The 14,261-nt window shown below is 45.1% G+C and overlaps 1 protein-coding gene across 4 annotated transcripts in view; it reads right to left on the reverse strand.

The window, feature by feature from the left end:
• Positions 1-14,261, reverse strand: part of MGAT5 (alpha-1,6-mannosylglycoprotein 6-beta-N-acetylglucosaminyltransferase) — a 369,708-nt gene that overhangs the window by 311,193 nt on the left and 44,254 nt on the right. For 3 of the 4 annotated variants that reach the window (XM_060302520.1, XM_030850100.2, XM_030850097.2), the window contains exon 2: positions 3,050-3,099. The exons of the other annotated variant lie outside the window; for it this stretch is intronic. The gene's annotated coding sequence lies outside the window, so the exon portion shown is untranslated. The remainder of the gene's footprint in view (positions 1-3,049; positions 3,100-14,261) is intronic. 4 annotated transcript variants of the gene reach the window in all.

The following is a 14,261-nucleotide window of genomic DNA, read 5'->3' on the forward strand; positions in this document are numbered from 1 at the left end:
GCTGTTTTGAAACGTCTTGCCACAAACCGGGAATTCTGATTAGATCCAGTCCAAACCAGGCATGCCTTGGGAAGACAACTGCTCTGCTGTTCCACGTCTGGCCTGGTGACAAGGGGCAGCCCCAGCCCTGACCTCTGCCCTGCACCCCACCTTTCCCTGGGGCAAACAGGGCATCGAGGTTAATCCAACATGCCCAGCTATCAATGGGCGGCAGCTGTCTAGACAGACTGCAGGCAACTCTTGGGCTTGGAGAAGGAGGGCCGAGATGGAGATCCAATGTGCACCACAGGCAAAGGGCCGGGAAGGTGACAACCATCCTCAGCTGACTCTCTTCCCAAATCCTGTGGCCCCCATCAAGCTGGTTCAAGAGCCTGTCCCTGCCCCACTCCAGGCAGGCCATGCAGTGGACGCGGCTGCACGGCACACAGCCAAGGTCAGGCACTGACATTTCCCAAGACGTGACTAACAGCCTGGGAACCACAGAAAGCAATCTGAGCACGGACAGTGAAGGCTGTTTCATCTTAATTGCATCCAAGACTTGCCATCTAAGCCCCCATTTGTGTTACACCTCTTCCAAGATTACTCATCTTTGATGCCAACAGGAGAACACCATGAACTTGAAAACTCCATCATCTGGATTTGTTGATGACTGTATTTCAACGCCTGCATGAGCAGGATAAAAAGAAAATGAAACCAAATTTTTCCTGCCTATGACACCTGTTTCTTTTTGACACTCATTGGCTTGGCTCATCCTGCTGCCACATGCCAGGTTGTGTACTCGCCACTGGTGGTGTGAAAAGGAATAAGGCCAACCCTCGTGCTCAAGGAATGTACAGTCTAGACAGACCCACGGTGAGGAACACGCCTTCTGCTGCCCTCCTGCGCCTTAGCCTTCTCCTCTGGCAGTGTGTGTTCACGAGATCTGCTGGGGTGGCTATGGTTTTAACTTCCATTTTTATCAACACTGCATCCTTCTCTTCCGGTCAGGTCTCCAGAAATGAAACTCAGAGATGGTTCTTTGAGAAACTAAGGCATAAAAAACCAGGTACAGATCTACCAACCTAGGTGAGAAACATTTTCTGACACCCATTTCCCAGCAACACCCTTTCTTACCACAGACTCTGTAGCAGAGTTAGAGTCATTTGTTTCCAGAAGCCAATCATTTCCCTGATCTAAACCGACTCAGGGTTACACATAAACCCAAGCCCAACGCTGGGACAACTTCCTTCCCACTGCATCAGAAGAAAGACAGTTTTACAAAATGGCCAGGGGAGAAGGGTGACTGCTTCTCCACCTTCAGGAAGACCCAACCACCTCCAAAGTCCTGGGCGTTGTCAAAGTGTGGAGGGTGTGCTTTATAACCTGAAGGCTAACTTAAAAGATGGTAAGACACGCAAACTCATCTGTGATACGGCTTTCAAGTTATAAATGTCAGTGACAGCCAGTCTGCTGCGTTGGGAACTCCTCCAACAGGTTGACAGCAGCCCAATTCCATGGTTCTGGAGGAGGCTGACAGACAGCTGCTCTTTCAGTAGTTATTTTGAAAGGAGCCAAGAGGCCCTTCCAAAGGCAGCTAGGTATTGGCGCGCTGAAGGGGGAAGGTGACACCATATCTGGTGGCAGGTAGACACAGCCCAGGAGTGCCACATGATGCCAACACGTCTGCGTGCTCCACAAAGACTGTCAACCCCACACAGAGCAGGAAAAAAAGAAAAAGAAAATCACAGCAGAGGAGAGGCAGAAAGATGCACATCCTTCCCAGAGCATAAGCCACTGCACCTGGGTATCAGGGACCGCAGACCCAGCTCCTATTCTTCACGACGCCAGCCTGCTACAGCCCCAGCTGCCATGCGCCGCACCTCTTGGGAGGGCAGTGAACAGACTTCCTTATCTGTCAGCACTCCTCTAGTTTCAGAACAGACCCTTGAAGATAGACGGTTTACTTGTCCGGTCCCTGAACTGAAAACCACTCCCTTTCAGTCATGTGTGTGATGTGGAGGTAGGGGGATGTGTAAGAGGGATTAAATATGCTTGTTCTTAGACAAAACCATATGTCTTTAGACACGCAAAATCTCTTTGAGGTTCTGACAGAGACACCTCTTGTTTCTCTGGTTTCTCCCAGCGGGACAAACTTTCAAGGTGACAGCTAGAGAGAAGCCTCTGATAAAAGTCACATGGTCACATCATTTGAGTTCTAACTAAGGCTTTTATTCACATCAGACATTCATCTGCTTGTCAGTTGCTGGAATGGATTTTCCTGTGATGTTGTTAGGGACAAAGTTTGTTCAAAGATCCACACACATAAGAGAAACAAGAATTATGAATGTTTCACGTGTCATTCTGCTGGTCCCATAACCTTGACACCCAAATCCTATTAGCCTGTAAAATCCAAAAGTTCTGCTCCCAAGCTGAATGTCTGATTTACCAAGGTTGACTCTCAAAGGTAGCTTAGACAGTGGTTTTAAGCACTCAGGACTATTCATACAGTTAGAACAAGGAAGCGCTCAGCAAAGTGCTTCCTCCGTAAAATACGTTCATAACTGGGGGCTTAGGAAAATGTACTCCGTGAACAATTCCTTGATACAGACACAGTTCAGAGATTGTGCAGTCATTCTGAGTCACACTCTCCACTTCATTGGCTTTGCTTATTTATGTTCATACCATGATCCTCTGTGTCTGAAGGGGCCAGCCCTTCCACCTAAGAGTATCAGGCCATAATCCAGCCCAATACATTTACGTTTGATAATGACTAAGTAATAAATGACCTTCTGCTCCAGTCACTTCACTAATTCGAGGCAGATAAAACATTCTCGCCCAGCTAACCCAAAAGATAAATTTCACCAGGTTTCAAGCAAATAGCCAGGGACGTACGTCTCCTTGGGATTGAGTTGCGCTAGAAGGGCAACCCCCCGGCCCTTTGGGACTGTGGTGCATTTTGACGGTTCCAAATGCTAACGTCTGACTCAAATCCTCGGTCCTCTCCCCCTAAGGGCAAATATCCCAGGGTCTGTGCTTAGCCAAGTAAATATGTGCTTACTGTGGTACTTACATGGCCTGATGGATCCGCCTCCAATGTCTACTACAGAGCAGTAATCACTCCTGCAATCACAAGAACAAAGACATTTTTAAGTTTCTCCTCTAAGAACTTGATCCATTGCAAACAGACAGGCTGACAAAGAGCTTCTGCGAACTAGGCCTCTCACATTTCGGAACCGAATGCCTTTTAAGATAAATACCGAAAAATAGCTAGGTGAGCATTCCCTATCGCTTCAACACCCAGAGGCATTTGTCTAAAAAATTACATTATCTCACTTGTTAGGATCCAAATCCATCCATTATTAGTTCAGCAGGAGTAAGGCTACATTTGGCGAAGATGGAGCATCTCCACAAAACCATTCTTTGTTCCAAGTCTCAGGAGGCATTAAACCAAAGCTTTTACCAATCCTAATGCTTCCCGGACTAGACTACATTAATTTATACACACAGTCTCAAGTAGGTGTATACACATGACTTAAAAAATACAGAGCCCTACGACAAAAAACCAAGGAGTCTGCAATACGAGATAAAGCCAGTTGAATCACAAGCCTGTTCATTTAAATGTAACAGATTACTTGTACCTGCTTCACCTTGAATAAAATCAGAAAAGCAGTAAAAAACCATTTTAGAAATATATCTACTATGTGTGCTTCTGATATCACTAATATCTTTCCTCTATAAAACTTTACTGGGCTTCCCTGGTGGCGCAGTGGTTGAGAATCTGCTTGCTAATGCAGGGGACACACGTTCGAGCCCTGGTCTGGGAGGATCCCACATGCCGCGGAGCAACTAGGCCCGTGAGCCACAACTACTGAACCTACACATCTGGAGCCTGTGCTCCGCTACAAGAGAGGCCGTGATCGTGAGAGGCCCACGCGCCGCGATGAAGAGTGGCCCCCACTTGCCACAACTAGAGAAAGCCCTCGCACAGAAACAAAGACCCAACACAGCAAAAATAAATTAATTAATAAACTCCTACCAACGACATCTTCTTTAAAAAAAAAAAAACTCCTTTACAGAAAAAGAAAAGGGGGAAAACATGTCCTTTTAACAAATACATACAGTGTGTTTCTGATATTTATGGAATTTATCAGCAGAGAATTATAAAACTGAAAGAGAGCTCAATAGAGAGGGAGGGAAGAAGAGGGAGGGAGGGAAGGAGAGGGAGAGGAAAAGAATAAAGACGATGCTGAACAGACCCATCTTCAAACTAACTGCCCAGAAGTCTTCTAAGACTAGCCAACTGGTCTACTTTTTACTTAAGACCCTCACAGAAGAACATGTACCATATTCTGCTGGGAAATGTCTGAAAGAGTTTTGTTTTTTTAACACAAAGATGATTCTCTCTTTATATGGTCTGCAGCATATAACTACCCTTCACAGCACTAACATTTGTGTGTGTGTCAACAGTCTCTGAACAATAGCAGAGGGTTGGTGCACTGGGGCAACTTACAAGAGCAGATTCAACCTGCTGTTATTCCAAATCCACCATCTCCATGAAACAGTCTGGCCTCAAATGCTTGCTAAGGAAGGGTAGAAGGCTGGAAGGAACTGAATCAATGCTGGTGACCACGGGGCCCCTTTTGTACCAGCTTCATTCTGAGATAGCTTTGAGGTGAAGGAATGGGTTATCATGATACAGAAAAGCTACTAACTCCTGTAAGCAGCACCAAGATACATTTCAAGAAAACAATCCTAAGCATCTTGGTCAACATCAAAAACACATTCTCATGTAGCAGTGTCAGCTAACAAAATGAACACCCATGTGCCTCCGACTGCAATAATATCAACTTACTTTCAGTGCCTTAACTCTTTTCTGTATGTTTTCATAAACACCTAATTTGGTATATTACCTGGCAATTTGCCTTTGAATGTTGCGATCAAGTGCACAGCCCGTGGTGACTTAATGAATCATACCAGTAGTGACACTGGTGTGATTCATAAGTCAAAGTGTTCATGATGTGCCAAAAGGAAGAGAAAAGTTCATTACCCTTTACCTCCCCCAACGCTTTCAAATCTGGATTTTCTTTAATAATACTCAGACTAATTAAGAACTCAATCTCGACTTCACTTTAAGAATCAGACAAGCTATTCCCTGAGTCATACGCAAACTACTGCATTATGCTTGGCTCTATACATTAGCAAAATTCGTGGTCACCAAGAAACCCAAAGGCCATTCACTTTAATCCTCAGCAAAGCTTTAATGTTCAACTAATCTTAAATATCATTTTCTGCAGGTATATAAGATTAAAGTTTATAGCCATTTCTAGTTGCGTCTATAGATAAAGAAAATGTTGAAGGAAGTCCTTTCTCCTTCCTAATTTTCAAAACCAGCACCACTCCACAGCTTTCATCAAGCTTTTACCCAAAGTATCTTTTCTAGGTATTAATAATAGGCCCCCTCAATCTCTTCTTGGGCTTATGCTTTGATTTTCCTCCCTTAATTAAACCTAAACTTGTGAAAGCACTTGTAAATAGAGATCATGGGAATGCAATTCAATCTAGAAAGAATAAGGTAACAATCACTGGAGATAGAGAGTAGCTAGGAAAAACTGGAATCCCATTTTCAACCAACCTATACCCCTTTCATTTTATATTTCGGATAAAATATACTATAAATGACCCACAAACAAAACAATCTACTTGATGAGCTCTGCCCTCTCAAGCGGCATTCTATCAGAAGTCTGCATCTGCGTATCTTGCCTATCGCCCCTTCCCCATTCAAAGCATCTCTAAAAGTGAGCCATGGTAAACCCAGCTTGTTCAAGGACCACCTCTGCAGCACCTACGCTGCATCTGATGACACAGGATAATGGAGGCCAATTCCAGACTGGTGGGTCTCACACCTCTTTGTCCCTAATGCCCTTCAGCACCGTCATCTGTTGGGTTGATCCCTTTTCAATTTTACACCCAAGTGTTCCATCCTCTTATTCCCTGTGGACAATGTCTCTCCAAATAGAGAATCTCAGAATCTGTATGTGACCGGGGATACAACTCAAAGCAGGCTTTCCCTCTCTTCTTTTCCACAGCCTAAGCAAAGGTGGCTCATTGTGAACACCAAAGCTGTCCCGACATTGATTCATGTGAGCAAATAGTTGAAGGGAGTTTATGGCTCAGCTTAAAATATCTTCATGTCTAGAAAAAAGACTTCCAACGATAAGGCCACTGAGCGCTTACACATTACAAACAAATCATGACCATCATTATAAGCGTTTTTAAATTTTTTCCTTTAATTCTTTTTATTTTTTTAATTGAAGTATAATTGATTTTACAATATCGTGTTAGTTTCAGTTGTACAGCACGATTCAATTTAATATATATTTCTATATGTTATATATATATATTTTTTATTCTTCAGATTCTCTTCCCTTAAAGGTTATTACAAAATATGGAGTATAGTTCCCTATCATTATAAGATTTAAGTCATTCAGTCTTCCGTAAGGAACATCAGCTAGTCACAGAGAAAAAAAGGCCCATAATTACAGGAGTGGCTTCATATATGGCTTTCACCTTAGGTTGGGCAGAGCAGCTAAATTTACCGCATAGCAAAATTTTGCCCCGTTACAAAGATCTAGAGTGGTCCTTGACATCAGAACTTCTACAATTTTGACCTGATATGTTTGGTTTCATCACATTTCAAACTTGCTAGCATCTTTCCATTTCGGTGAGGTCTTTCATCAAGGCTCCACTGAGAGCTTCCCAAAATAGACTCCAATCTACATTTGCCTCACATGGCTCACACCGCCTGGACTCAAATGCAGAGGCCCAACCTCACAACGCCAGTGCCTCCCCAAGCCTCTGTCTCCTTGTGTCTGAAGGAGAGAGAACCACAGCGCCTCAGTCAGAAAGGATGGGGGGATTCACAAACTACTACGCCCAAAAAGCACAGCTGCTGCATCAGAGAGGCAGCGAACCCTCCACAAATGTTAGCAATTATTACTGTGGTTGTTACTCCTATAAGAGGATAATAAAAGGGCAGTTCTAGAACCGGTCAGAAGCCTGGAACCATAGCCTGGTGGTGCCCGATGCATTACATTTTGATTTTGCTAACAGCTATTTTGTCAGGCAGGTGTGACAATTAACAATGATTTAGTGCCTTGGGCCCTGGAATACCCTTACCTAACACGACCGTGCTACAGATGGTCCCTAGGTAAAGTGCTCGATTTACAAATAAGAAAAAAAAAATGCATTCCTTGCGAGTTCCGAATTCATCACTAACTTGGATTACAGAGAGAATACTTGTAGCCAAACAAGTTTACCCAAGATTTTACCAAGACACGGGCCGGGAGACCACTTACCAAGGTTTGCAACTATTTTTAACATTCATTGACGTCACAAAGAGCAGATCCCCTTTACAAAACTGGCACATAACCCCAAAGCTCAGTATTTTCATCAAAATTATTTTTAACAGCCACCGGGGAATTAATCTTAAAATTCTGGTTTTGGAACCATCCGAGTTACACCTGTTTCTCTCCCCTAGCCTAATGGCTCTCAACGTACAGCCCTGGAAGCAGCAACATCATCATCACCTGGGGAAGTGGGGAATGCAAAAATCTCAGCCCCCACCACGCACCTACCAATCAGAAACTCGGTTGGGGTCCCGCCATCTATCTGAACAAGCCCCTCAGGAGTCTGGGATGTAGTCTCAAGCCTGAGACCTGCTGCCAATAGGCTCTTCACATGTGGCCTGGGGAATCACTTCAGGCGGCTCTTTTCCTTAAAAACTATCTGGCATTTTTCTGTTCCTTAAAAACCTGCTATAGGATGATGTCAACTGCTCCTTTCTATTTTTAATTCCTCATGATGAGGCTGAGGATGATTCATTCAGCACCTTATGTGATCACTTAAATAAGTAAGGCTCCTTCTCTCCCACCCCTAATGGAAGGTGACTGATGCCTGTTAGTTCTGATGTAATTATAGGAACAATTCAGTAACAAAAGCCTGTCCTTTATCAACCTCGGCGAAAGCTGTAACAGAGAGTTATAATTATAATGCTCCATTCTTTTCCACAATGTGTGCATAATAATGTCTCCTTTGAAACTGATCATACTGCATGTCATAACAAGGAAACACAGAACCCGGGATCAAATTTAGTTTATTGCAAATAGAGATCAAAACTGCAAGTGTTTGGGCAAACCTTTTCAACTCACAGGAAACAAGTATGCATTAACCATCTGGCTTGGTCTCATTTATCTAAGTGAAACATGAAAAAAGAACGTTGATTTGATGCTTTCCATGGGTCTCAAGGCGACCTCACAATACAGAATGGGTCTTATCACCAGACACCACCCATCATCTAACTAATTATCAAAGTGGGAAGCATTAAGGGGCATTTCCTAAATAATAAATAACCCTTCTCTATACCTTTAATTTGTTGAAGCGTGTGTTAATTCGAAGTTAATTTCATACCTGCTGTGAGGTAGCCTGATGAATTGTGACTACCAACCGTATTATTAATTTCCCGTTCCTTTTTGATTAATTTCACACTTAGGCCTGGTAAGAAAGGCAAGATTAATGATGTCTGGAAGACAATATTTGGTTCCTGTAAGATACTAAATCAACCTCAAGTGTTGAAGTAAACAGAGAAGCCAGATAAGGAAATGATAATGGAATCATCTCCAGGAGGGGGTCCAAGGTGCCATGCAAATAAATACCCAGAACCCCAGAGAGTGTTTAAGCTGTACACTCCAGTTAATACTCTGCTGGGAGGGGAGGAGAATGCAAGTTGGAACTCTGAAGATTGCAAGACACGCTGATAAACTTGTGCCCTTTCCAGTGACCGCAGCGACGGATTTATTTATCACACTAGAGTTCTCAGTTTGGCAAGGGTCCCTCTGTGTACTACTTAGCCTCTTCACAGCCTTCTTGCCTTCTCCCCACTCTCTCTGTGACACTCTCAGGACTCCTAGCTCAATGTGTCAAGAGACAGATCTCCTTCATCAAATGATATAAAGAAAAGGAGTATAAACTCAATCGTATTATGCACTTTTCAACAGTCAGGGACCTTTGTGTATATATGCTAATCCTATTTCCAATAATAACACCTACATTCATTGAGAACCTGCTATGTTCCAAGACACTAGGAACTCTGTATAAGTTATCCAACCTAACAAGAGCTCTTGGAGGTACCATCACACACATTTTACGGATCAAGAAACGGAGGCTTAGAAACCTAAATATCTTGCATAAGTGAACCCCATCTTCACAGAGATCTGTCAGGCTCCTAAGCCTGGAGTCTTCCATACCATACTGCTTCCCTGGGCGCATGAGTGAAGAGAACGTTTACGGCTGTGTGGAAATTATTCCAGAAAACCTGAAAGCTATGGGCATGCCATTCTCCTCTAAGAAACTTCCCTGCCTACCCCAGCTCCAATGACCCAAGTCTTCTTTGAAGTCCAACATTTTTCCTTTTATACTGGAGTATAGTTGATTAACAGTGATGTGTTAGTTACAGGTGTACAGCAAGTTATACCCATACAAGTATCCATTCTTTTTCCAGTTCTTTTCCCATTTAGATTATTACAGAATATTGAGCGGAGTTCCCTGTGCTATACAGTGGGTCCTTGTTGGTTATCCATTTTAAATATAGCAGTGTATACATGTCAATCCCAAACTCCCAGTCTATCCCTCTCCCCCCACCCACCCTTTTCCCCTGGTAACCATAAGTTCATTCTCTAAGTCTGTGAGTGCTTCTGTTTTGTAACTAAGTTCATCTGTATCATTTTTTTAGATTTTTGAAGTCCAACATTCAAATAAAATTCCACAATTCTATGCTATCTCTTAGACTTTCTAATGTCCACTAGAGTACCCTGTATCTTACATCTCCCCTCACAAACAAGCCTGCCCAAATAAGACCTAAATCTAAGTTCTAAACACGGCCATCAGTCATCTCTGACCATTGTCTAGAGCATCATCAATATAGTAGTAGCCACTTGCTACATGTGGCTATTTAAGTTACAATAAAATAAAAAACTCAGTTCCTCAGACACACTAGGCACATTTCAAGTACTCCACAGCTTCATGTGGCTAGTGGCTACCATGTTGGACAGCAGAGATACAGAACATCTCCATCGTGGCAGAAAGCTCTACCGGACAGCACAGGGGTAGAGATATTTCAGGACAGCATCTTTTCATCTAAAATCCTTCTGACACTGTACAGAAGGACCAGCCTCTTCACAGAACTAATTAAGGGCTTCACTAGGCTAACTGAGGCCATACCTACATGTCCTCAGATGTCATCTTTTAGGAATAACACTCCTTGAGAAGTTAGGTCACTGGATAAACTTATAAAGCAAGCAGACCAACCTCATACAACACAAAGTGTCAAACTAGAGGTGCTAACAAACAATCATCGTAATAAGGCCTTCCATTCGGGAATAACCACCCTGTGGAACCACAGGTCGGGATTCACCAGGAACAATCACACAGACACACGCATGGCCACCCACACAGGGGCATCCCCAGGCTCTTCCTCACCAAAGCCCTCTTCCCTATGCCTCCTGGGCAAGACAAGGTCCCCACGTTTGGTCTCTCGTTTCTAATTATTAAGTAAATCAATGCAAGAAAATCACCTTTCAATCAGATTGGTATTTCCCACCAATCTCTCTCAATTGCTTTATTAAAAGCTGGAGAATCAGCAATGAGACAGGCTTTTGGTGACAATGACAGTCTGACAGTAGGCTAGAAAAGAGAGCCTCAGTCCCCTCAGTGACACCTGACCTGGAAGGAGTTACTTAAAAGACTTTCAGAGGGCTTCCCTGGTGGCGCAGTGCTTGAGAATCTGCCTGCCAATGCAGGGGACACGGGTTCGAGCCCTGGTCTGGGAGGATCCCACATGCCGCAGAGCAACTAGCCCCGTGAGCCACAATTACTGAGCCTGCGCATCTGGAGCCTGTGCTCCGCAACGGGAGAGGCCGCGATAGTGAGAGGCCCGCACACCACGATGAAGAGTGGCCCCCGCTCGCCACAACTAGAGAAAGCCCTTGCGCAGAAACGAAGACCCGACACAGCCATACATACATACATACATACATAAAATTAAAAAACAAAAAGGCAAAACTCCTTTAAAAAAAAAAACTTCCAGGAATTAAAAAACTTGAGAAACTCTGGGTATAGCTCCACTTTGGGGGAGGATCCTAAAATACAGTGTTGGTTACTGTTGGATTAGAACAGCCCTGGATGGGACGTACAGAGTGATAAAGAGGCAAGGTCACTGATCTGACCTTCGACTGTTCCAACCTGCAAGTGCCCTACAGGAGGCATTTCTTCTCTCTCTCCATTCTTCACTGCTTTCTCCTTCCTCCCTCCCCACTGCTGTCTATGCACCAGGCCCTTAAGATTGAACTCCACGCCCAAGATACGCCAGACTTCATGGCTGCCGGTACTCGTCTATAAAGTGGTAGACCGACAATTGAATGCCACCTCCAGTGCGAACTCCTTTAGGTAATTACAGTAACCCCTTGACAGTCCCAGACTCAAATCAGCACGCAGGTCAGACCTGGGGCTCTCTCACCACAGTTATGGATGGGAACTTTGTAAAGCTAAGACAAGAAATCGAGGAGGAGAGTTTTCTAAGAAACATGCAAATCAATTCATCCTCGGTTGGGGGAAGGTGATGATAAACTAACATGTTCCTCTCTTACAGCCTATGAAAGTCATCTCTGAACTCCCAACTCCATCACATGAGTAAGGCCGACTTCTGCCTCTCTTCTTTGGCATTACTCACCTTTGCTTAAGGACCACAGCCAACAGAATCACTACCTCCAAGGAGAGGTCCAGCATTAACCCTTTCCTGCCCAGTAGCTCACAACAGCTTTGTAACCTGGGGGACCTTTCTCTAGCCTCATCCCTCCACCTCCCAATCTATTCCCGACCACCTGCCAGGTGAGCCTTGGGAAGCAACCCGCAGGTCAGGCCTCTACACATCAATAAGGTGGGTCAGGTGCCACCTTCTCTAAGATCCAACCCTGGCCTTCAGGTCTTCCCTGCCCCCCAACACATCCAACTTACCCTCCATAACACCGACAACATCTGCTCTGGGAAATTTTCCCAGGCCTGAAATGCCCATCCCCTTTTGGGTGCGGTAACACTAATAACCAGTCATCTCCTCTAGAACAGGGTACGTCCTACACTTCCTGGTATCTCTGAACAGCGTTTCAGAGCCAGACTCTTACACAAAAATCAACGCTCTGCAAGTATTTGCTAATCCACTGAAAACAGCTGCTATCCATGCTGGTAAGTTCATTATTTCGACAGTGGGTTCTCAGACCATGAAGACCCCTTCCACATCCAGTTTGCTCACTGTGAGCCCATGGAGGCTCCAGACTCCGTCTTGTGATTCCAGCTCCACCATTTATCAGGAAAGGCACTTAACACCTCTAAGCCTCAGTGCTGTCTTTTGTGAAACCAAGGTCATAAGAGTACCAATCCTCCACCCGCACTCCCTGACCCAGGCAATGTGGCCTGGAGACAAAGGTAAAGCACTTAGCATAGGGCCTAGCACACAGCAGGCATTCAGTAACGGTTACCTTTACCCTCTCTCTTTCTCCCAGTTATTAGTAAGTCTCCTTAAGGGGACATGCAGCATAGTAGAAATAACACAGTCATGGGAATAAAAGAAACCTGTGTTCAAATCCCAACTTAGTTCAGATCCCAGCTGTGGACCCTTGGAGAAATTTCACCACTCAGCTTTAGTATCTTCATCTGTAAAACGGGGTTAGCAATCAACCTTAAAGGGCTCGTCTAAGAATTATACAAGGGAATATACCTGAAGTTCCCCGTACCTAGTCAGCAATTCACTCTGTGCCGTTTATTAAATATGAATTTAATTCAGTCAAAACACAACTGAAAAGGAAACAAACACCCATGTATCCTCACATCACTGTCACCTGCTTCCAGTCACATTCTTTAAGTCCATAAACCAGGCCCGGGCCATTTGGAAACAGAGCAGGACCCTGTGGGATGCTGTTGGGCACAAAAGCCTTGCCGTGTGCCCCGTTTCTTGTTTGCAGGAAAAAGGCTTCAGCCTCCCAGACCTTTTCTGAGTTTCAAAGGCCAAACAGTTACTAATTAGGGAGTGAGGGAATACAGGAAACAAAGGAAAGGCAGTCAAACAATAGTGCAGGACGGGGCCTGGTTCTGGTTCCTCCGGGGGAATGTGTGTAATAATTTGATCCGAATCTCTGAGTTCTTCTACAGGAACCAGGGCCCCCTACCCAGGTGGAGGAGGTAACTTCAGGCTGAGCAAAAGCACGTGGACCCCAGACCGGCTGGAGCCAGATGGCTGATGACTGAGATCCCTGAACACCACCCCGTTCCCCCTGCAACAACCGATCAGAGGAAGCCCTCAGCCCAAATTGTGCCCATACAAACTCTTCCCCAAAAACCATCGGGGGGTTCGGGTCCTTGAGCGCCAGCTGTCCCATTCTCCTTGCCGGGCCCTGCAGCCCACATTTCTCCCCTCCAGACAACCACGATTCGGTTTGTTGGGCCTCACCGCGCGCTGCGCACACAAACTCAGCTTCGACAAAAATTTCAGCTGCCCATCCGCACCCCCCGGGTCATCAGCCAGAGTCCTCACACAGTGAATGCCAGAAAATTCCACCGGGCGCTGCAAGGAGACCCATTGCCTTAAGGCGAATCACCTGCGTTCACGTCCCCATCTCCAAATATTCACATCTACTCAGATTGACACTTAACACTAGCGAGGCCATTCCTGAAAGGAAAATACACTAGGACGATTAGCTACTTCTCCAAAACAAACCTATGGTTGAAATCATTCTAACCGAACAAGAGCCCCAAGCGCTAGGGGAGAGAAAAACCCACAAGTCTGAATATTCAAACAAGTGGTTGAAACCCTTGCAACCCCAGAAAGGAAGTCCCCAGCCAGGATCACACTTTCATTGGAAAGAAAAAGAAACTCCACTCTTTCAGATCAATTTGCAAGTTTCCGGAAACTCAAGAGTGGGCGTTGGAGCATTACAGAGGCCTGGTGCGTCCCCTCTCCCCTCCCACGGGGCCCTGAGGGTCCTGACGTCTGCCTCCCCCTAGCTCCAGGCCGGGGCCCAGGAGGCCCAAGCTCCAAATCCTTGGCGCCGATCCCCCCAGGGCTGGAGGGGAGAGGAAGGGCAAGAAGACAGCATTCAGGGGTTGCAGGAGTTACTGGGTAAGCAGGCTCCCAGCAGAAATATGTGTCTTCCCTGCGATGGTCTTAATCCCCAGAGCTG

The sequence above is a fragment of the Globicephala melas genome, chromosome 7, assembly GCF_963455315.2.
Source record: "Globicephala melas chromosome 7, mGloMel1.2, whole genome shotgun sequence".
Lineage (NCBI taxonomy): Eukaryota > Metazoa > Chordata > Mammalia > Artiodactyla > Delphinidae > Globicephala > Globicephala melas.